This window comes from Heptranchias perlo, chromosome 15 (assembly GCF_035084215.1).
Source record: "Heptranchias perlo isolate sHepPer1 chromosome 15, sHepPer1.hap1, whole genome shotgun sequence".
Lineage (NCBI taxonomy): Eukaryota > Metazoa > Chordata > Chondrichthyes > Hexanchiformes > Hexanchidae > Heptranchias > Heptranchias perlo.
This window is the reverse complement of record NC_090339.1, coordinates 35,485,048-35,509,477: the sequence shown is the minus strand read 5'-3', so window position 1 is coordinate 35,509,477 and position 24,430 is coordinate 35,485,048.

Genomic DNA, 24,430 nt, shown 5'->3' with positions numbered 1-24,430 from the left:
CTGTAATTGTCACTGATAGGCACATTTCAAGGAAATATACCAGAAACAGAAAGCATTTCAGCTGGAATCCAGAAAGCATCCGAACACGTTTTTCTGAGCACGATCAAAAAAAGAAAACCTGCTGTGACAAAACCGACCTCATAAGGTTAGCAAAAGGTGAGTGAATTGTGCCTTCACTCTGATGCTGTTTGTGATTGTCTCAATTATGTCATGAGCTAGGGTTGAAGAAAGTAGCTTGGATCTCCTGGATACTGTCCTGGCTGTCTACCTTCTCCTCTAAACAACACAGGCACAGAGAATTGTCTCAAGATGTAGCCATTATGAATGCTGCCTGGGAAGCAGATAGTGGCCTAAATGATCCCATGTTGCTCGTCACTGATCACCTGGATATTGATAGAGTGAAATCCCTTGCAGTTCATGAGGCCATGTAATTGTGTGTCATTCCAGATGGCAACATGGGTTCCATTAATAACACCCTGGACTTTGGGGAATCCTATGATGTGAAAAAATGATGGCATCCATTCAGTTGTCAGATTTGTAGAGGATGATGAAGTTATTTGCTTTGGCGAAGAACGTGCCGGTGACTTGTTTGATGGATCTTGCAGACTGCAGGTTGTCTGATACTGCTGATGTTCTATGGTGACTTGACAAGGGTCTGTGGCATAAAAGTTCAGGGCTGTAGGGACCTTGATTATTACTGGTAGGGCCATTCCTGTGGTGGACCTTGTCTGCAGGGCAGATTAGGACACAGCAATTTTGTTATTGCCTCCCTGCTAAAGCAGAATCTATGAAGACAGTTTTCCTCAGGCCTGGGTCTGTGGGCATAGCTGCATTTGTAAGGACAGGGAAGAGCAGTCCACTCCTGGTGCAATCGAATCTGCCTTATATCCTTTTTACCCCCCTCCTCTAAATAACACTAGAGGCATTCCCATACCTGGAATTTTGATTTTGACAATGAAAAATCTTGCTGACAAAAACTTGTAGCAAGTATTTCCAAAAATAAACAAAATTCCAAATGAAAAATACAGCTTCATCCAAATAAGCAGCTGTCCCCTTTTTACAGTGACTTCCTCAGCCCAGAACATGCCAGACTCTGATTGCCATTTTATATGGGCAATCGAAGCACAATGCATTTCCCATGAGAAAATCAGGGAATCACACTTGGGATTTCAATATTATGATCCAAGCAATCTTTGCCCGATGTTCTATTGCCCGCTTGCCCCTTCCACACTGGGAAAACCAGTCACGTGGAACATAGGAACAGGAGTAGGCCATTCAGCCCATCGAGTCTGCCCCTGAAATTCATGTACTCACCTTTGCACCTTATCCCTGCAGAAAAAAAAAAATTCCCTAATAATAGCGTACTAGCTTATGAGCTTGGCTAACTATGAATCTCAGACTTCCCCCCCCCCCCACCCCATTCCTTCAACACAATCACTCACTATGATGTCCAGGATGTGAAAAGGAGTCAAAGGTTTGTAGTGTCTGGGACCACCTCCAGTCTGCCCTTCTCATTATTAATTATCTTCAGCAAGCCATTAAGGGACAGAAATTTCCAATTGATGAAGTTGATGTATAAGTGCTTGTACTACATTACTTTGCATGCTATTTTTATGCTGGTTGTTTATTTTAAACTGGTTAAAACCTGCACAAAAATTAAAAAAAACAGGAATCAGTATAGGTTTTTAACCTTTGAAGATTTAAGCCAGATCAGCCCCCTAACAGAGTGGTAAAGTGCCATGCCAAAATCCCACTGCCCCTGCGAGGCGGCCACCCAAGAAGCAATGTGAATGACACAGACACCTGCTCCTACTATTCAAAAGACCCCAATCCCAGGATCTCGGGCAGGGTCAGGACCAGGGCAGATGGAAGCCTTGTCTCATTGCATTTCCTGCAGCAGAGTGGGACTCCCAGAATTTCTGGGCTTTGCTAGCCTATCGAACATTAAATGAACATACATCATGCAGCTAGGTTGGCTCATAAGGATTTCCTGTGTCTAGCCCCTTTACAATTTCTGGGTTGCTATTTCCTATTTCTCCCAAGCTGCACAATGGACATGCATGGTATGCATCTCATGACAGTACTGAACAGGATGAGTTTGTTAGTTATTAGGGTGATTCAGTACAAAATGATTTAGATTATGAGTGTATAACTTAGGGCAGGTGCTTAGTACCCTACTTTTAAAGATTTGTGTATCTGAATCCCTAAGTCTTTCTGCTCCTTTACTTCCTTCAAAGTTTAAATGTGTATATATTTCCTCATTCTTCCATCCAAAATATTTCACCTCACATTTCCCTACATCAAATTTCATCTGACATCCACTTGCCCAATCTACTAACCTGTATGTCCTTCTGAAGTTGCTTACCGTCTTCTTCAAAAAACAACCACAATCCCTATTTTTGCAACCTCTGCAAATTTTGATATTGTACCTGCTACACCCAACTCGATATAGATATATAAAATTTATTAAGGGCAATGATACCAGCACTGACCCTGTGTTAACACTGACCCACAGTTACCATCCCTCCAGTTCAAAAACCACCCATTTACTGCTATTATTTTCTGTTCTTTAACCAACTCCTATCTATGCTGCTATACAGTGTCCTTAATTTTATCAATAAGCCACTTATGCAGCAACTTAGCAAATGCCTTTTGAAAATCCATATGCACAACATGCACTGCATTTCCTTTAATACACTTATTTCCCCAAAGAACTATGGGCTAGAAATTAGGCTGTGTAGCACCTGTGGTTTTGACGCTACGTGGCCTCCAAAGTGCCAAGATGGCGTCTTGGCTGCGCACGCAAGTTTCCAGCGTGACGTGCGCAAGGTGCTATCTTAATATAGGTATTAGCGCAAGTGCAAATATCGAACGCCAGCAGCATGTAAAGTAAGGAGAAAATAGATACAATCAGTGTGCAATGCTGATTTAAAGTGATAGACACCATTTTGGGACATAACGCTCAACTCAACACATAGAGTCATAACCACGACCATCTGAACGTGTCTTAGAGTGCCTGGAGGACCCCCCCCCCCCCACCAGCACTATTTAAAGGGACCATGCAGGATTTGCAGATTAGTGGCTGAATTATTGCTTCTGGTTGCTGATGCATTTGTAACTGTTTTTGGAGGTCTCCTGCACTTGAATACGAGGACACGGGGACGTAGCCTAACATTTAGAGCCAGGATGTGCAGGAGTGAAGTTAGGAAACGCTGCTACACGCAAAGGGTGGGAGAAATTTGGAACACTCTTCTGCGAACGGCAGCTGATGCTAGCTCAAATGTGAATTCTAAATCAGAGATTGATAGATTTCCGTGAACTAAGGGTATTATGGGATTATGGAGTTAAGTCACAGATCAGCCATGGTCTCATTGAATAGCAGAACAGGCTTGAGGGGCTAAATGCTACTGCCATTTGCCGCTTCCCATTGTGCGCCACCTTCTCCTGCAAGAAAGCGGGACATGTGTCTGGGTGATGTGCCGGTCATGGTTGAATAGCTGCCAGTGTGTGTGCCCTGCGAGTTGTGGGTGTGCGGCTTGCAACAGTGGTAATGTGCAAGGGTGAGAGGAAGTATCTAATCGGAAGAGTTGAGTGTTGATTAAAAAGTTTGTTGGTAAGTGGGTGATGGCGGGGTGTAGTGCATGGAGCAGTGGATGGGGCTAGTGGTGCAGTTGGTAGGAGATGCCACTTGACCTCAATCACCTTGACCACTCGTGTCAAAGCATTGAACTTCTTCCTGCACTGCCTCCATGTTCACGGTGCTGTGCGCCAGGCATTGACTGTCTCCCGTTGCCTTTTGAGCACGTCTGTAGAACTTCTTGCCCCCCTGCGGATATAGGATTCCCCTCCTTCTGTCCACCTCTTGCACCAAGACTCCGAGTGCATCATCAGTGAAATCAGAGAACCTTGGTGCACGCTTTCTCGCAGGCCTGGGACAAACTCAGATCAGCAGATTGCTGAGGTCTGGCATGCAGATTGGAGGATGTGGAATTTAGTGGTGTGCAAATTTTATTCAATGTTTTAACATAATTCATCAATTTGTAAACATAGGGACAGGACCTGCATTGTGTTTTACATATACAATGTCTGATCTCTGTTCAGACAGCAGACTGTTATTTTCAGCAAAAACCAACAGGTACTGGCTACCTCTAAGACATAGGGCTCGATGTTACCAGGGCTGCGGGTTCGCGGCAGGGGGTCTATTGGGCACGTGGGTAACGCGCCCGGTGAAATTAGTCAGCCACCCGCACGATCGCAGCCCAATTGGATCCACTTACCTTGTCTTCCGGGTTCCCCACTGCTGATCTGCGCGTCGGGCGGGCTGCGCATGCGCAGTAAGATCTGTCAGCTGGAGGAGCTCTATTTAAAGGGGCAGTCCTCCACTGACAGATTCTGCAATAAATAGAAAAAATTACAGCATGGAGCAGCCCAAGGGGAAGGCTGCTCCCAGTTTAATGATGCCTCACACCAGGTATCAATGCATGGGGTGAGGAGGAGGGGAGGACAGAGATTCCACCCCCCCCCCCGGTGGGCGGGCAGGAAGCGGCCTGCCTCTGCCGCCAGAGGAGGTCACCTGCACCACCAACATATCGCCCACCTGCATACAGTGCAGGAGGCGCTCCAATGACCTAAGTAGGTCAGCCAAAGTGAATACACTTACTCATTCCCCTACACTCCATCTGCCACATCACCGCCCCCACCCCACATCTCCTTCTGCACTGCCAACACTACTGTCACATCACCCCTCACACCCACTCAAACCTCATCCTCATCTTACCTGCACTTACTCACCTCGCCAGTACTCATCCCGCCACTACCACTCAACCCAATCCTCATACAATCTCATGGCTCTATCTCATACTCACCCTCATACATCTCTTTCACAGTCAGTCTCACTCAACCTGCCACTACCTGTGCTGCAGCCACAGGGCATGCATCACATATGTGCAGTAGGCAGCGTAAGGCAAACATGTCGTGAGCATGAAGGGGATGCACAAGGGTGTTTGAGGGTTTGTCATGGTTGTTACTTATATTGAATTTCTGACCAACTCACATTACATATTATATTGTCACCATTACTGCCACGTCTTTGCAAATCTCATCTGGTTTGTGCAATAATGCCCTTTCCTGAGGATCACTATGAAGACCCACAACTGAGGCCACCCATTGTGTCACTGCAGAGTGGGTGTAGGTGTATTTGCAGGGCTCTTTTGTGCAGACGGCTGAGAGACGTCGGCGATGTCCCCGGTGGCACCCTGGAAGGATGCGGAGGAGAAGTTGTTGAGGGCAGTGGTGACTTTGACAGCGACAGGTAAGAAGCTGGTGCTCGGGCCAGCCGGGAGCAGCTCGGCATGAAGGAGGCTGCAGATGTCCACGACGACATGTCAATTGACTCTGAGCCTCCATGTGCACTGCTGCTCAGAGGTCCAGGAAGCTGAGCCTCGGTCTGTGGACCCTGTGGCGAGGATAGTGCCCTCTGCGACGCATCTCTCTGTGGTTGCCCTCCCTCCTGCTGTACAGGTGGATGTGTCACAGCACTCTGTTGTAGAGCGCCACGTGTCAGAGGTGGACGGCGAGGCTGTTCGCCCTCAGAGGAGGTCATGACTGCAGCTACGGCGGCCCCCATCCGGAAGATGTACATCTGAGGGGGTCCGCAAGGTAGGTACATGTCTCTGGACCCCGGGGTAAGTGTGCAAGTTGGTGACTTTGATTGTCAGGAGGAGGATGGTGGAGGCCAAACTTTGTCCCAAGTGACAGAGTGGCCTCCTGCAATGAGTGAGGGTCTCCTCCCCCCCCCCCCACCTGTCAAATGGACCTTTGCAGCTGCCACAGGCTGACAGCTGCAACGTCCATTTGAACTGGGAGTGTTTCCCCAGTATGGGAAACAGTCCCAGTTTTCTATAAGGGATTATGTGAGGAGGGGTGGGATTTTAATCAGGTCCGTTAATGACCTGAACAAGCAAAATAAATACCTTCAAGTGGAACCCCGCTGGCTTTAATTGCCTGCAGGATTCCCACCAGCGGGGGCTGCACACGTACGCCGGTGCGTCAGTGGGGAACCCGGAAGTGGGCATGTTGGAGCCGGGCTCCGGTCCAGCTCTGGGATTCTCCGATTTTTGGAGCCCCCCCGCCAGGAATGCACCCGATAGCGGGTGCTAAAATGATGCCCATAGCCTCCCTTTAAGGGATTGGGGCTCCCCCTGCTGGTGGAAAGTGCGAATTTCCTTCAATCATCGTGCAAGGCCTGGATTTCAACGTTGCTTGAAAGTACTGAGGCCAAAGTTCTCGTCCTGCCTGCACAGGGGTCATTGGGCGCGGATTAATAGCAGATCATGCCACCCCGCGCCCAATAATAGGCCTTATCAATTTTCCCCCCCCCCCTCTGATTGCTATCCTCACTTAACCCATCTCTCTAGCTGGGTATTAATTGTATCCCATATTATGGCCTCTTGTTTCTTTCCCCTCCCCCGATGTTGGGCTGACTCGTCTATAGTTACTTGGTTTATCCCCTTTTCTTGGCACCCTTCCAGTCCTCTGGCACTTCTTTCATGATCAAAAGGATATTTGAAAGACATAAAATGTACTGATCAAGAAAGCAGCCCTGTACAAATTTCTTCACTTTGTCATTTCTATTATTCTTAGATAGTCTATCTTAGGATAATTAAAAAGTCACACATTATTATAGTTTTTGTTTGTATTTTTCTTTAATTTGCTCACATAGCTCTTCCTCTATCTCATTTCCATTATTTGGCTGTCTGTATACTCCCAATAGGGTAACAATTCTTATTCTTTAACTCCAACTAACTAAATTAGCTTTTGCACCATCCCCTATATCACCCTTATGTTCCATGCACTATAATGGAATCTTTAACTTCGCTAGCCCTCCTTTTTTCTCCCCCTACTCCATCCCTCCTGAATATTTTGTAACCAGGAATGTTTAGCTCTAACCCTAACCTACATTATTTCTTTGTCCATAGTAATTTGTGCCTCCAGCTCACCAATTTTATTCACATTACTTTGTGCCTTAACTTTCAAACAGCTCAACCACCCACCCACACCCCCACCCCCACCAATTTTGTAACCTTCCTTTACCCTCCTTCTGATCAGTTTTTCTCCTTGTCTCTTTTATTCTTTCCTACGTCCTTAGCTTTTTTTCTTTACGTCTGCCATCAGTTTAGGTCATTCTTCACAACAAGAGTTACTCCCCCAAAAAGAATTTTGGTCCCAGCCTTAAGGTGAAGCCAATCTATCCTGTACAAGTCACTCCTGCCCTTGACCCCAAGGTTCAAGAAATCTGAACTCTTCCCTCCTACACCATCTCTCCAGCCTGATCATCAAATCAGTCAAGTGATCCCTTGATGCCTGCATTTTTTAAACAGTTTGATTAGTAGACTCCATGGCTTACTCTCCCCTGAACAAAGATAGGTGTAAAGTGTCTCCTTGTGCCATTTAATAGCTGCTCTGCTGAGTAATGACTTATGTGCTTCCTCCATTAGTAAGCTCAACCTACCGATATTATGGTTCATGATTTAGTCCTGCAGCTAAAGGCAACAACAATTGAGGTTATTAAGGAGTGAATTCTCCCAAAAACTCTCAGTAACCAACAATTTACCCCTCAACAGTGCACCAATAGCTACAGCACTGAAACAGCCTATATCAAAGTCACAAATTACATCCTAGGTGACAGTGGTAAACTATCCCTCCTCATCCTTCTCGACCCATCTGCAGCCTTTGGCACGGTTGACCACACTATCCTCCTCCATCATCCAGCTGGGTGGGACTGTGCTCGCCTGCTTCCATTCTTATCTATCCAGTCGCAGCCAGGAGTATCACCTGCAATGGTTTCTTTTCCTGCTCCCACACCATTGGCTCTGGAGTCCCCCAAGGATCTATCCTTGGCCAACTCTTATTTCTCATCTATATGCTACCACTTGGCAACATCATCAGAAAACATGACATCAGGTTACACATGTACGCTGACGACACCCAGCTCTACCTTACCACTTCCTCGACCCCTCCACCATCTGATTTGTCACACTGCTTGTCCAACTTCCAGTGCTGGATAAGAAAAATTTCCTCCCACTAAATACTGGGAAGACCGAAGCAAACGCCTTTGGTCCCCCCACCGACTCCATCCCTCTCCCTGGCCACTGTTGGAGGCTGAACCAGACCGTTCGCAACCTTGGCATCGTATTTGACTCTGAGATGAGCTTCCGACCACATATACTCTCCATCAAGACTGCCTACTTCCACCTCCGTAACATCGCCCGTCTCAGCTTATCTACTGCTGAAACCCTCATCCATGCCTTTGTTACCTCTAGACTTAACTATTCCAATGATCTCCTGGCTGGCCTCCCATCTGCCACCCTCCATAAAATTGACCTCATCCAAAACTTTGCTGCCCTTATCCTAATTCGCACCAAGTCCCGTTCACCCATCATCCCTGTGCTTGCTGACCTACATTGGCTCCCGGTCTGGGAACACCTCGCTTTTAAAATTCTCATCCTTGTTTTCAAATCTATCCATGGACTCGCCCCTCCCCATCTCTATAACCTCCTCAGAGATCTCTGTAACCTCCTCCAATTCTTGCCTCTTGCACAGTCCCGATTTTAAATCGCTCCACCATCGACAGCCACGCCTTCAGCTGCCTAGGCCTTAAGATTTGGAATTCCCTCCCTAAACCTCTCTGCCTCCTTTAAGATACTGCTTAAAACCTACCTCTTTGATCAAGCTTTTTGGTCACTTGTCTTAATAGCTCCTTATTTGGATCAGTGTCAAATTTTGTTTTTGATAATCGCTCCTGCAAAGCACCTAAGGACATTTTACTATATTAAAAAGGTGCTATATAAATGCAAGTTGTTATTTGGCCATTGTTCATTAAAATTATTATCCAAAAATAAAATACAAAATCAGCCTGGAGGCTGACAACAACATAAGGAGGGAGTGGGGAATCACGATCACACAAGGGAGAGGGGAACCCAAGGTGGCAGTAGTCCAAATTATTTTTGTGGGGCACTGAGGGGGCCCTCCTGGCCCCACAAAAATAATTTAAAAATTCTCTCCAGGGGATCTTCAGCTCTACTGCCAGTGTAAATGGTCAGAGCATGTTTGGCATATGCTCCAACCAATTCTATCTTAAAACAGCCATCAGGGTCCTATGTATGTTACAGGACCCTGATTTGCTTATTAAAAAAAGGGGCCTATCACCTGAAACAGGCAGGCACTTCAGCCGCCCAGTGGTAATTCCCTGTCAAAGTGGCAGTGGACCGATAGTCGGCGGGAAGTTTGCCGACCCCATTTTTAAGCTGCTACTGCCAAGTAACGGTGATTTCTGCAAGTTTAAACCATTCCCAATAAGAGTGTAAGAGGTGCTAAATAGAAAGAGGAAAAAAAGGAAAAAAATTGCAAATACTGAAAATCTGCAATAACAAAAAGGTCAGTTCTGATAAAGGGTTATACACTCAAAACATTAACAACATGTTTTCTGTCTTTACAGGTATTAACTGTATTTCCAACATTTTCTATTTCTAATTAGAAAGAACAATTTGCAAATGGATTTATTTAAGATGAGGATTGATTCAATGGAACCAACCATGACAAGATATTATATGTATTGTCACAGGGTCCTACCGTCTCATAACCTCCTTCATATGACAAACAATAGTCCTTAACCAATTCATACTTTAAAACTCTTCTCTTTTAATTCACACCACACAAAGTCACACCTTTGGCAACACCTAGTACACTTTCCTAATATATATTACCTTTGCCAACACAGAGTACACTTTCCCAGTTTCAGGTCTTAGAGCCCAGGCCAGCCCCAGTTGCCTTCCAGCTTCCTCTTCAGGAACTGTGTTCAAGGAGCCCTGCTTTAGCCCAGTTTCTCTTTTGCCTCTCCATTTTACTCTCACCTGACAGAGGAAGGTCTCCACCCATTCCAGCCTCAATTACTTCTTAAAAGGGCCATACGCTTATTTGGGGATCAGGGCCCTTACCAGCCTATGGCTGACTTACTAGCCCTCAATTACCCTGCTACACATCCTCCTCCCCAGCATAGAGCCATCGGCAATAGCAGCCTGCGCCACGAGGTAGTATGCCCTGGAGAGGGCACCAGCATTCCCTGGCCGACTTGGCTCCACGCTCAATAATTGCCTTCTCAATCACTTCAAAACCTTGCTGTCCATGTTCACATGCTCCATGGACAGTCCCTTCGGCTATTTCCTAAGGCCACTGACGCAGCGTCTGAGTTTTCAGCTTTTCCTTTTTGTGCGGACTCCAGTGTCTCCGTTTCGCAGGAGTCCTCATGACGGGTTTTCCCCGTGGAAATTTCCCGCTCGTTGCCTTGCATTTCTGGTACAACCACCTTTTTGCGAAAGGACATTATCAGACCTGCCGATAGCTTAGCCTTTTCAGCATTCTTCATTCTGGCTCTCCTTATGTTTTTTCTTGAATCCTTTCCCTATGTCCTCCCTTCGACAACGAGGTCTGTAGATGTTGAACTCTCCACTGCCCGCACTGGCACTTGAACCCACAAGATTGTGAACAAACCCTGGTGGTGACCAAGGATCCCATTCCTTGGGTTTCCTCAGAGATTGGAACTGATTTCTCGAGGTTTCTCCTTTAACCACTCCAGTGCCAGCTGCTGCTCATCAGCCACACTTGGCAAGATGATGAGCGACTGCGTCGCTTTTTCCGAGCATTAGCGTTTGGCTTCGTCCTCCATTTTGAAGCAACCGTCCCTCACTTCACTTGATTCCCTCGGTTTGCGCCTACCCCTCAATTTGGTCCATCTGACCCTCCTGTGGGTTTTACCCTTGCACTTTGTTCCTCTTCCCCCAGAGGAATCTTTCCTCCCCTGGTCCTTATTTGACCTCTGGGGTGCTGATTCTTCTTTGCACCTTTCAATTGAAGATTTAGTGGAGGTCCAATCGCGAGGAGACTCCAAACTGATTGCAGGTTTATCGGTCGCTCCGTTGGCTACCTCCCTTTCATCCTCTTTTGGTGCCTTTTCACCATTGAAGTACCGCCCTATCGGTTTCTTGTCTGCGATCCGTTTGGGTTTCCATTTCGATTCTTTCCAGCTGCGCTGATTGGGATGAAAAACCGAGAGCCCTGCAAACGGTCCCAACTATTTCTGTTACCATCTTCTTTATTTTGCAGCCAGCCGTTGGTCCTATTGCAGCCTCTGTAATGGCAATTGTAGTTTTTATCACCGGTCCTTGTACAACACCTGCATCAGCCTCAGCGGGTTGTGGAACCTGATCTACAGAATCTCTTCTCCACAGATGCTACAGCCTCTGCAATAACTGGCTCCTTCAACTCATCAATGGTCCTTTCTCTCGTTTTCCAGCCTTCCGATAGTCACCTGCCGGGAAGCGAGTTGCTCCTGAAGGGTCTCGTTATTCCGTGGACTCTCCTAGACCGGCTAAATGTTCCTGTACTCTTCCAAGTTGCCGTCAATCTCCTTGACCATTGTCAGTGCATCAGAAAGATCACTCTGCAGATCTTTCCACCTGTTCATCGATGGATTGGCACCTTTGACCTTCAGTCACCTCTTGCTTCCTTCGAAGAGCCACAACCTCTTCAATATGGGTTTCATGGGCTGACTGGAGGTTTGGTTTTGAGAGGTCAGCTCCACAACCTCAGTGTCCAACTCTTGCGCCTTCTGCACCAACTCATTCCCCTCTCTCTCTCTCTCTTTCTCTCTCTCTCCAGGTCTTCATTGGCGATCTGATTACCTTCCAAGGTCTGAATCAGTTTAGTGAGCCTCTCTAGCTCAGCTTCCTTCTCTACCTTCAATGTCTCACACTGCATGACTACCGAAGCCTTCTCATTGCACATCTTCCTTCAGTGTGGATACTTGTTGCAACTTACTCTTTCTTTCGGCTTCCATCTCTCTCCAAACTGATCATCGTGTCCTCTTTGGCCCTCAGGGCTTCCTCGAGGGTTTTCCACTTCCAGCGGAGATCGAGGACAACTTGCTGGGCCGCCCGCTCTTTACTTTGTGAATCTTCTGTCAGCTAGTATCTCAGTTTCTTCTCCTCCTCCTTTTGCATCAAGCAGTTGTGGAGCTTGATGATCTCTACGTTCATCGCGTCGAGCTGTCTGGTCAGCCTTTCCTCCTGAACCTGTGCAGCTCCTTCTGATCAACCATCTCATTGACTGACTGCTGGAGGCTGGCGACAGTCACCGTTAGCTGGATTTTCTCTTCCTTGTGAAGTGCCTTTATGGCCTGCAGGTCGACCTCCAGGCAAAGCTTAGCGTCCTCAATGCCCTGCAGTTCGTTGGCCCACTTCTCCAGCTGGGTCCTGATCTCCTCTACCAGCTGATCCAGCACTCGCTTCGCCTTCTCCAGCTCGTGCAAGCTCTTGCTCACACCGTCCATGGCACTCATCAGGTCCTCCATCTCGGTCTGGTGCTGCTTGTTGAGGCGCTGGAGCTACTCGAGTAGCTTGCAAACTTGTCTAACCAGCGCCCGTCTCTTCTCGCCATTCGCCAACTGAACCTGCAGGGAGACCACCTGCCACCCCAGCTTCAGCCTCTTCTTCTTCTCTTCCTGGAGCAGCTTCTGGGTGTCCTTTAGGTGGGACTCCAGACTCGACACCTCCTTGGCCAGAGCTCCGGCAGTGTCTTCCAGCTCGGCCTACAATTTGAGGACCCAATTGATAGGTTTTCCTAGTGATCTGGTCAATAGTCTCATCTCAACCAACAGCACAAAAAATAGACTACCTGGTCCTTGATGTGCTGTTTGCGGGATTTTTCTGTGCACAAAATGGCTGATACATTTGCCTACATAACAACAATGACCATACCTCAAAAGTAAATTCATTGATTGTGAAGCGCTTTGGGACATCCTGAAGATATGAAAGACACTGTATAAACACAAGTTCTTTCTGTCTTTTTTTCACTTGTCGGTGTGCATGTCTTTGAACATGTGTGTATATATATTTATGTGTGGGTTTGTGTATGTGAGTATTTGTATTTCTTCTATGGATGTTAGTTAACAGCGTCTCCATTTCTAGAGCTGCTGTATTTATTATCCATTTCTTACCAGCGCAAGTTCATTAAATTATCAGATAAACAGTAAATTCAGCCTCATAAAACCATTTTTTTCATGCCAAACTGCTGTTGTTTTATCATTTCTTTTCTCGGAACTTTGGCTCAGTAAAAGCAATCATTATAAATAGCAGCTTTATGAGGCAGGATTTATTAGTGAATTTTGCCGATAGTGACAGAGCACAGCTCATTACCATGAAGTCATGCTTCCCAGGAAGCACTGCCCAAAGCAGTTTCTTTTTGTTTTCTTCTGTTCCTCTTCTTTTGTCAATTTTCTCCCTTTTCTTCCCAATCTCCTGAAGGCTGAGTATGATTTCACAGCGGCCGACTGTCCTCCGTTACTTTGTCTAAATGGAGATAAAGCGAAGAAAAGACTTGCCTTTCACGACCTCAGAACGTCCCAAAACGCTTCACGGCCAAAGAAGTACTTCAATTCAATTTGAATTCTTCAAATATGAGTCACAGACAGCGAACGTCAGGAGGCTATTCACTCGGGGGCTATCAGAGCTGAACCCAATCCTATCCTAACCCAACATCAGCGCACATCTTTCTCTCAGGGGTTCGATGCATACTGTTCAGGAGAGGGAATATTGGTTGATTTCTCCTTCCTAACCCAAGAGTGTTGATCCCATTTGCAGCATCTCCACTCCTGCCCTGATTGAATTCAGCACAGACTGGGGATTGATTCTGGAACCTTCTTCGTCTGTATTGCTCAGTTATTTACTGGATAAACTCAGTGAGCCATTGGGGCAGTTTGGGTACAACGATATTTACGGGGAGGCGGGGAGGGAGTGGGGGCACATGTCAATGGCCAGGAAACCCGGGAATAACGAGCAAGCGGAGGTCCTGTCGAATTTATCGAGAATTTTTTTACTTGGTTTCTCACCCAGCAGCTGGCCAGGTTGAAGGACAGGAGGGAAAGCCTGCTGTTGTAGGCAGCATCCGGGGACAGCTGGAGACGTCCCCAGCAATTGAGAGAATCGGGGGGTTTGGTGGGGGGATGCTCGGAGCGCAGCAGTGAGGAAGGAGGGAGGGATTGCTGGGGGGGAAGAGATAGGGATTGCGGGGGGGGGGGATAGGGATTGCGGGGGGGGGGGATAGGGATTGCGGGGGGGGGGGGGATAGGGATTGCGGGGGGGGGGGGGATAGGGATTGCGGGGGGGGGGATAGGGATTGCGGGGGGGGGGATAGAGATTGCGGGGGGGGGGATAGAGATTACGGGGGGGGGGGGATAGAGATTGCGGGGGGGGGGGCGATAGAGATTGCGGGGGGGGGGGCGATAGAGATTGCGGGGGGGGGCGATAGAGATCGTGGGGGGAAGATAGAGATCGTGTGGGGGAAGATAGAGATTGCGGGGGGAGTGATAAGAGATCGCAGGGGGGAGAGACAGATATCGCAGGGGGGAGAGGCAGTAATCGCGTGGGGGTGATAGAGATCGTGGGGGGGATAGAGATCACGGGGAGACGTAGAGATGGTGGGGAGGATAGAGATCACGGAGGGGATAAAGATTACTGGGGCAATAGAGATCACGGGGGCGATAGAGGTTGCGGGGGGAGAGATAGAGATCGCAAGGGGAGTGACAGGGATCACAGGGGGAGAGATCCTGGGGGGGAGAGATAGAGATCGCGGGGGGGGATGAGATCCCAGGGGCAGAGATAGAGATCACGGGGTGGGGGGGGGCAGTGCGAGGTGGGGAGAGATCATGGCAGAAGATGTACTTGATGGGCCGGGGGAGGACTCTTGTCCCTCCTGGCTCACAAGCAGTGCTGGAAAGGCACTTACCTGCTGGATCTGGCAGTTTCCGCCTCCCTTCAGCTACCGGGTTTCCCGAGCCTTGGGCAACCCAGCCTGCAGCTGTTAAATTTAAATGGCTACCAAAATCTGAAGAATGCAGCCTCATTTAAATATTATAATTATGGACCCACCTTTCCAGAGCGGGTTACTCGCCCACCCCTCAACCCACCACAGTAAATCCAGAAGTAGGCACGTTCGCGGCGGATTGGGGTCGGGTTTCATATTTTTAACAATTTAACCCCCCCACCCACAACCGTCTCCCGCCTGTCATGGCGGAGTTAACATTTACCCCCAATGTCTCCCTCAAACCACAGAACTGTAAGCACAGGAATGTGTGAGAAAACTATTCATTGTATTTAAATAGAGAAGAAGCGTGTTTTCTTGTTTATTTTTGTGATCAAGGCAGGACAGAGCAAGGATGCAACTTGAACTGTAACACAATCTCAGTTTTTTTAAATTCATTCACGGGATGTGGGCGTCGCTGGCGAGGCCAGCATTTATTGCCCATCCCTAATTGCCCTTGAGAAGGTGGTGGTGAGCCGCCTTCTTGAACCGCTGCAGTCCGTGTGGTGAAGGTTCTCCCACAGTGCTGTTAGGAAGGGAGTTCCAGGATTTTGACCCAGCGACAATGAAGGAATGGCGATATATTTCCAAGTCGGGATGGCGTGTGACTTGGAGGGGAACGTGCAGGTGGTGTTGTTCCCATGTGCCTGCTGCTCTTGTCCTTCTAGGTGGTAGAGGTCGGGGGTTTGGGAGGTGCTGTCGAAGAAGCCTTGGCGAGTTGCTGCAGTGCATCCTGTGGATGGTACACACTGCAGCCACTGTGCACCGGTGGTGAAGGGAGTGAATGTTTAGGGTGGTGGATGGGGTGCCAGTCAAGCAGGCTGCTTTGTCCTGGATGGTGTCGAGCTTCTTGAGTGTTGTTGGAGCTGCACTCATCCAGGCAAGTGGAGAGTATTCCATCACACTCCTGACTTGTGCTTTGTAGAGTACCCTGGTAACTGCTGGCAGCACAGAAAGACCTGGAGAAATTGTTAACAGTGTTAGAATTATGTAGTTCAAATACTGTTTAAAGTAACATTGTGAAGAAAGGGGCAGAATTGGGTGGGGCAGCGAAATATTATAATGGCTGCAGTTTTGAGACTTCCTTTACTGCTGTTGAAATTAATGAATATCAATATATCCACATCAATAGACACAACAGCAATGGAAAAATGAATTTCATTTAACAAAAAGAAGCATTTAAGGAATTAGGAAAGATCTACTACACAGATGAGTTATACCTGAGAACCTGGGAGGGAGCAATTAGAGTGGGGCTGCCCCCACAGGCAGGCATTAGGAAGCAACTAACAATTTGAGGAGCTGCTGCTGGAAGGCTTTAGGAGGGAGTTATCACATGGAGGGGCTGTGCCTGGAGTCATTGAGAGGGAGCTATCACACGGAGGGGCTGTGCTTGGAGTGATTGAGAGGGAGCTATCACGTGGAGGGTCTGTGCACGGAGTTATTGAGAGGGAGCTATCACATGGAGGGCTGCTCTCCAAGAAACATTAGGACGGTGCTATCCCATGGATATGTGCCCCTCGGGTCTCTGGGAGGGTTTTACTAGCATCTCACCCCTGGGTAACATTTGCTATCATTTGGGATCATTACTATATGACTGATGTAGTTCAGGTTTTCCTCAATGCTTTTGTTTTTGTGACAAGATGAACAATTGCTTCTTAGTTTTGGAATGTAGTATCTAGTGCAATAGGGATTATGTGGGGTGCAGACTGCGGTATCCTTTCTCCTTTGAAGGTGAAAAAATACCACACTTCAGACTAATGTAGACTGGCTGAAAGTAATAGTCAGATTTATTTACTTACAGATAGAATTTGCCTCAGAAGCATTGAAACACAGCAACATATATAAGCTCTCCACCACAATCAACAGCAGACTTCTGTCGGGGCAGGACTCCAACCTGTCTGACTTCCTCACTTCTGACCCCAACCAAACATTTCTGGAGTCAGCCTTATTTAATTTTTTTTAGTGGGCTCCAAGTGGTATTCCCATATACAATTGGGAGCTCGCTACTGGGGGTGGTGGTAAATGGTTGCTTCTGCAGGAGTCTGATGTCTGCAGCAGCTTATAGAGAAGGCAGCCTTAAAGAAAATAATTGTAAGTTCCAATAAAGTGCACAAAATCGACACAGACCAGTCAGTCTACCTTCCCTTCATCGATTGCCAATCCTGCTTTGGCCTTTAGGTATTTGTCAGCATTGCATCTCTCCTGGCAACACTGGATGCCTGTTCTGTCCCTGCATTTTTAGTTTCCAGTACTGGTGAGGAAATAATAATGGGAAATGTGGAAGGGAAATGTTTGAGCTGAGTTGCTTTTACCTTCACTTAGTGGTAAAGCACTTGTTGTTTTTTCTTATGTTCCAAATTATTTCAAAGAGCAGCATGTATCATTTGAACCTTGATAATTTCCTGAGTTTGAAATGACCCAGAACAGGAATTTTCTGCAGGTTCTCCAAGTGTATTGCTATGAAAACCACATGCATAAAGTGCAATGATAGTTTACCCAGGGAACAGCACCAAAGGACAATAGTTATACATTGTGACCAGATGACATAACAGGGACAGGGATCATAGCCCAACACCATGACCAGGTCAGAGCACTAAGCACATAGTGCCATACCATGATCAGTGAAAGCACGGGCACGGGCATGGGCAAGGATCAGTAGGTCCATGCCACGATCAGGTGAAAGTGCCAGGCAAAGGGATAGTAATTGCAAAATATTCAATTGGTTCCAATTCATAACTAGGCAAGAGCACCAGGCAGAGAAAAATCCTCCTCAGCTTACATTTGGGCCATTCTGTAACCACCTGCTGGGAGGTCAAGGTATCTAACTCTACAATTCTCCCTTCTTCCCCTCCCTTCAATTCTTGCCGGTGTGAAAGAGGCAGGGACTTTGCTCAACACTACTCACTGGTGCAGTGAGGATTCCGATGAGTGGGGATTTTCAAGCACAGCACTGTTGTATTTAATCAAACAGAGCTACTGCACCAAGATCCTTCTGTTACTGTTCAGTGAGAACGGCTGTATTTTGAATTTAAGCACCCAAAAGGTTAACAATGTTTTTCAAATATTACTTGTATGCTCAGTAAAAAATATATCTTTATAGGGCATCATCTGTTGCGGAGAGATAGTAAATCAAAAATAGAAAATTAAATTGCCATTGTATTTATATTCTAACAATACTTGATAATTTTAAGTCCCAGGTTAATATTAATTGTTTCTGGGTAGAAGCATCTTCATCAGAATTTAATATTATGATTGGAGCTCACGATTCCTCTGGGAACATCTCTACTACAGTGTGAAAGTTAAACAATTTTCAACAGGCAGATTAGTAATTCACACAGGGAACCTGAGAATATGCTTCACAAGCTATACATAATAGCAGAAGTTTTCCTCTTTCAATGGGGGCAGTAACTGATAGAGTGGTGGATTCTATTGTAACCATCCACACAAATGGGACTTCATGGACCAAGATGGTACTATAAGCTGATCAGAAACCCACCAAATAAGTCAAAAGTAACTTGCTACAGTGTTTCTCTTTATATGTCCAGCCACTTACATACTCAGCCATCCATACCACAATGTAACCATCTCCCATTAATCCAGCAATCCATCCATCCACCATTCAATTCATCCATCCATCCGTCCATCCACCAATCCACCCGTCCATCCATCCGTCCATCCACCAATCCACCCGTCCATCCATCCACCCGTCCATCCACCCATCCATCCATCCACCCGTCCATTCATCCACCCGTCCATTCATCCATCCGTCCATCCACCAATCCACCCGTCCATCCATCCACCCGTCCATCCACCCATCCATCCATCCACCCGTCCATTCATCCGTCCATTCATCCACCCGTCCATCCGTCCATCCACCAATCCACCCGTCCATTCATCCATCCGTCCATCCACCAATCCACCCGTCCATCCATCCACCCGTCCATCCACCCATCCATCCATCCACCCGTCCATTCATCCATCCGTCCATCCACCAATCCACCCGTCCATCCATCCATCCGTCCATCCACCCATCCATCCATCCGTCCATCCACCAATCCACCCGTCCATCCATCCATCCGTCCATCCACCCATCCGTCCATCCATCCATCCATCCGTCCATCCACCAATCCACCCGTCCATCCATCCGTCCATCCACCAATCCACCCGTCCATCCATCCACCCGTCCATCCACCCATCCATCCATCCACCCGTCCATTCATCCATCCGTCCGTCCATCCACCAATCCACCCGTCCATCCATCCATCCGTCCATCCACCCATCCATCCATCCGTCCATCCACCAATCCACCCGTCCATTCATCCACCCGTCCATCCATCCACCCGTCCATCCATCCGTCCGTCCATCCACCAACCCACCCGTCCATTCATCCACCCATCCATCCGTCCATCCACCCATCCACCCATCCACCCATCCATCCACCAATCCACCCGTCCATCCACCCATCCGTCCATCCACCAATCCACCCGTCCATTCATCCACCCGTCCATCCACCCATCCATCCATCCACCCATCCATCCACCCGTCCATCCATCCACCCGTCCATCCATCCACCCATCCATCCACCCATCCGTCCATCCACCAATCCACCTGTCCATCCATCCACCCGTCCATCCATCCATCCGTCCATCCACCCATCCATCCATCCGTCCATCCACCAATCCAACCATCCATCCACCCGTCCATCCACCCATCCATCCACCCGTCCATCCACCAATCCACCCGTCCATCCATCCACCAATCCAACCATCCATCAATTCATATTCCAATGCATTCATCTACCGATTAATCAGTACATCAATTCACCTATCCATCAGTCCATTGATCCATAAAGATATTCAACTACACATCCATTGATCCATGATCTATCCATCCATATATCACCCAGCCAACAATCTGTCCATTTATGTATCTACCAATTACCATATACCTATACATCCACCAATCCATTCATCCAACCAACCAAATGCTCATCCACTGAACAGTCCAACCATCCAGTGACCCATCCACGGACACACTTACTTATCTTTCCATTCACTAATCCATCTATCTATTCATTAGCCCGTCTGCCCATCTAAGACTCATTTGCCCATCTATTGACCCTTGTGCTCATATGTTAATATATGTACCTTCCAAACGAACTACTAACTCATCCACCATCCTGTCTACACATTCAACTACCCATGAATTCCACTCAGCTACCAGTCCACCCATCAACAGTCTTATTCACACACCTATCCACTGATCCAACTGACAACAAGAATCCTGTGCTTGTGAGAATGAAAAAGGAAGTAACAACATCTGTAGTAAAACGCATGATGAGTATCAGCAATAACAGAGCCTGTTGAATGGTGCATTACATTTTCATTGCAGTTTTGGTTCCACAGCACAGCCTCTGCTTTATCCCTAAGGTCCTCTGAACACCATTAAGAATCTCAAAGTTGCAACACTCAATAAAAGCCTGTGTGGGGAGAAGAGATCAACAATAAAGTGCTAGAGCATATAAATAAATGTTGTTTTTTCTTCCAAGCTGCGAATTTCTCCCTGTGGACTGACAGGGACTGGGTGATGTTCCAGCACCCACTGGAGTATTCTATAAACTCAAAGTGATATTGTTTTCTGTAAGCTTTGAAATGATCCCAGCAAACTGCATGAGACGCAGAGCTGAAACAATACCTCATTTGTGTATGTTTGTTTTTATTTCTGTGTTGTCTCTGGAGATGGTGATAACATCAACAAAGAATAAATTTGGTTCTGACAGGTATTCCCACTGTCACTTACATATGAGTGATTCAATAAATAATTCTGAGACTGGGAAATTGCTCCCGCACTAAAAACTGGTGCAAAGTGGGCAGCACGCGTGAAACACACGACCAAACCCCAGGACTCACTGGGAAATGGGCCTCGGGCTTCAACTACATCATTCTGGCAAGCTGCAGATACCAATTGGACGTCCCAATGCAGTTTGCCTTGGAAATTTCATTTGGTTTCAATACGGAGCTGTCCCATTGGTAAGTCCTGGGGGGAGCAGGAGAAGAATGGGAGAGAGGCGAGCGTGGGCAGGCAGCAGCACACAGTATTGCTGTGCTCCACATTAAGGTAAATTAAAAAATAAAATCTTTAAGGGCCGTTGGTTGGGCTGTTATCAACCCAGAAAAACCGTGATGAGTATACAGAGTTTTTGCTGAATTTGGCAGCGGGGTCCTGAAACTGGCATTAGGCCCCCGATTAACATATTCAAGTGACCTAACGCCTGTTTTAGGCACGCGCTCCGGGCACTGAGAAATCACTGGAGGGTGGGGAGAGTTGAAAATATGGGTAAGATTACAAAATAAAGGAAATATTTTGCAAGCAGCAATAATATCAGGATAGGTACCCAGGCTGTACTTGTTGGGCAGGTGTGGAACACTAACACTTTCTTACTTTTTGATATTAGCTACAGGTTTGATGAAAGTAAATCAAAACTGCGGGGACCTTCTGCTCCCTAGCTGGAATCTCGAGAGGATGAGCATTTAGTGATGAGAGCAGGGTGAATTGAATTGTCAGAGCTGAAGATGAAATGTGGTGATCTTTCAAGCTTTACAATCAGAAAGTGGGGATGAAACGACAGCCACATAGTCTGTCACAAGCTCCTGCCAGCAAACAAATGCCTCAAAGCTATCAGCTATGAATAAAAGAAGCATTGTATGATTCATTAATGGAAAAAGGGCCTTCTGAAAAAGGAATATTTAGGAGGCATTTTAACGACTCCCTAGGTATAAAAAAAACTAAAGGATTGGTTGCTGAATAGTTCAACTCTTGAGTCACAAGTTAGTGGGGCCAGATGCTCTCTAGGAATACTAGGTTAGAAGCGACTCCTTGCAATACTAGCATACCAAAACTTAACTCATCTGTATACCATTCCTTTGTCCTCCATTTTAATGTAGGCTTTAACATTTTTATTTTAAATGGATTAAGGCCTCTGCTAAAATAGAGGACAAAAGAATTTCTAGAAATATATTTGTGTACATATTTTTGTTAAATATTTTTCATAAAATAATTTTTTTCATATTTCCATAATATGATACCAGTAAAGGATTTTCTTGCATTAAAATAGATCTTTTGAAAGTCAGGGGCTGATGTTCGTTTGCCGTGTGTATGGTGTAGGCTTTGGGTGGGGCATCGTGATGCCCGCCTGATGAAAGTGGAGGGCCTGAACCATTTTTGTGGCCAGGCCTCATTTTAATATCAAGGGCGAGCTGTCTGCGCGATTCACACCATCTATTGGCAGATCACCCATTGGGAGGATGGGAAATCTAGCGGGGCTCCAGTGATTTAAAGACTGCCTGCACCATTTAAAGGGGAGGTGCACTTTTTCATGGATCAACAGTGAAACAGTTTCTCCACTGCCTGAGAAAAAGATGACTGCAGCCAGGACCACCAGGTTTGTGGATGATACCGTGGAGGTACTGATCGAGCAAGTTACCAGTAGGAGGGACGTCCTTTACCTACCCGATTGCCGTCAGTTGTCCAGGCAAATTGCACAGCAGCAGTGGAGAGAGGTGGCCCTTCATGTATCACCAGCATCGCTCCCAGGGCATGGCAATAATGCTGCAAGAAATTCAATGACCTGACCAAAGCTGATAAGCTATTCACATCTCCCTTACTCTGCACAGCCCTGCACCATCCTACTTCAGCTCCAGCATTACCAAGCCTTCTCTCTTCAACTTCCCATTCTTCTCATACGAGAGCAACAGGACACAATTTCATGTAGCCACCTGCACACTCAGCACTCGCCACTGCCCCCACATCCACTTCCCCCTTTTCCTCACCCCTGCTGCTTCTTCCTCTCAGCACACAGATTAACCTCAGCTGCCTCACACATCTTCCCAAACCTGCAACAGGACATTCACTAACCCAACCCCATTCTTCCTGCAGGATAAACTGGTACAGGACAGGATGCCGATGGCAAGATATGCAACTGCTCACCCCAATGGAGGAAGCTGATATCGATATCAGAGGGAGAGAGGTGCAGTGTTGCGGATGGAGAGGCTGGAGGATGTGGGCAGCAGGGAATTTCCTCCTCCTCTCTCCTTATACTGAACTCTCTCACACAGTCTGCATAATAACCCAGTGGTAATTACTGCTGCTGCTTAACCTTGCGAAGACCGGCGAACTCTTGTTCCTTTTCATTCTTTCTAGGTCCATCAGAAGTCCCTGGCCATGTTGCAGCAGAAGAGGAGGAGGGGAGACTCCAGGAGATGCACCATCACTCGCTGAGGCAACTACCAAGATGCTGCAGTCTTTAGTCAGATCCTTTTGGGCCCGAGCTCCTAGAGTTCACCTACCATCTCAAGAGCCCCCACAGCAGTTTTCCACCTCCCATGATCCAGCCATTGGGGAATCACCTCATTGGAGCACTAGAATAGCCTAGAGAGCACAGAAAACAGGCACTGGGCAATTTCACCAGGAGGCTTGGAGGAGGCTTGTGTGGAGCATAAACGCTGGCACAGACTGGTTGGGCCGGAATGGTCTGTTTCTGTGCTGTAGTTTCGATGTAACTCGATAAGCATTTTACCCGCAACCATGAGTTTTGGAGAAAACTGGAGTTCGACTGTCTTTGGGCAAGGTAACTTCCTGGCATCAGTAAAAAAAAGCTTCCAAGTTTCATCCCTTGTCATGCTGAGTTAACTTGTCTCAAGTGGAAGAGTTATTGGGTTGTTACAATAGGCCCGAGCGTCTCTGGGCTAAGGGTGTGAAAAATCAATCATGGTTCCCAATCCTGATGACTATCCAGTGCAGTACTGAGGGAGTGTTGCACTGTTGGAGGTGCCATCCTTCAGGTGAGCTGTTAAACCAAGGCCCCATCTGCCCTCTCAGGTGGATGTAAAAGATCCCATGGCATTATTTCAAAGAAGAGCAGGATAGATCTCCCCGGAATCCTGGCCAATATTTATCCATCAACCAACATCACTAAAACAGATTATCTGGTCATCATTACATTGTTGTTTGTGGGGCCTTGCTGTGCGCAAATTGGCTGCCGTGTTTCCTACATTACAACAGTGACTACATTTCAAAAGTACTTAAATGGCTATAAAGCACTTTGGGATGTTCTGAGGTCATGAAAGGCGCCATAAATATGCCAGTCTTTCTTTCTTTCTATCCAGTGATCCTTCCTGGAAGGTGTGCACAGATGGTAGATTGGGCTGATCAAGCTCAGCTGTGATGCCACCACGGTAGAATAAAGGAGCAAGGATGTCTTACACAGGAGCAAGGATGTCTTACAGCAGTTATACAGGGCCTTGGTGAGACCACACCTGGAGCATTGTGTGCAGTTTTGGTCTCCTCACCTAAGAAAGGATATACTTGCCATAGAGAGAGTGCAGCGAAGGTTCACCAGACTGATTCCTGGGATGGCAGGACTGTCGTATGAAGAGAGATTGGGTCGACTCGGCCTGTATTCACTCGAGTTTAGAAGAATGAGAGGGGATCTCATTGAAACATATAAAATTCTGACAGG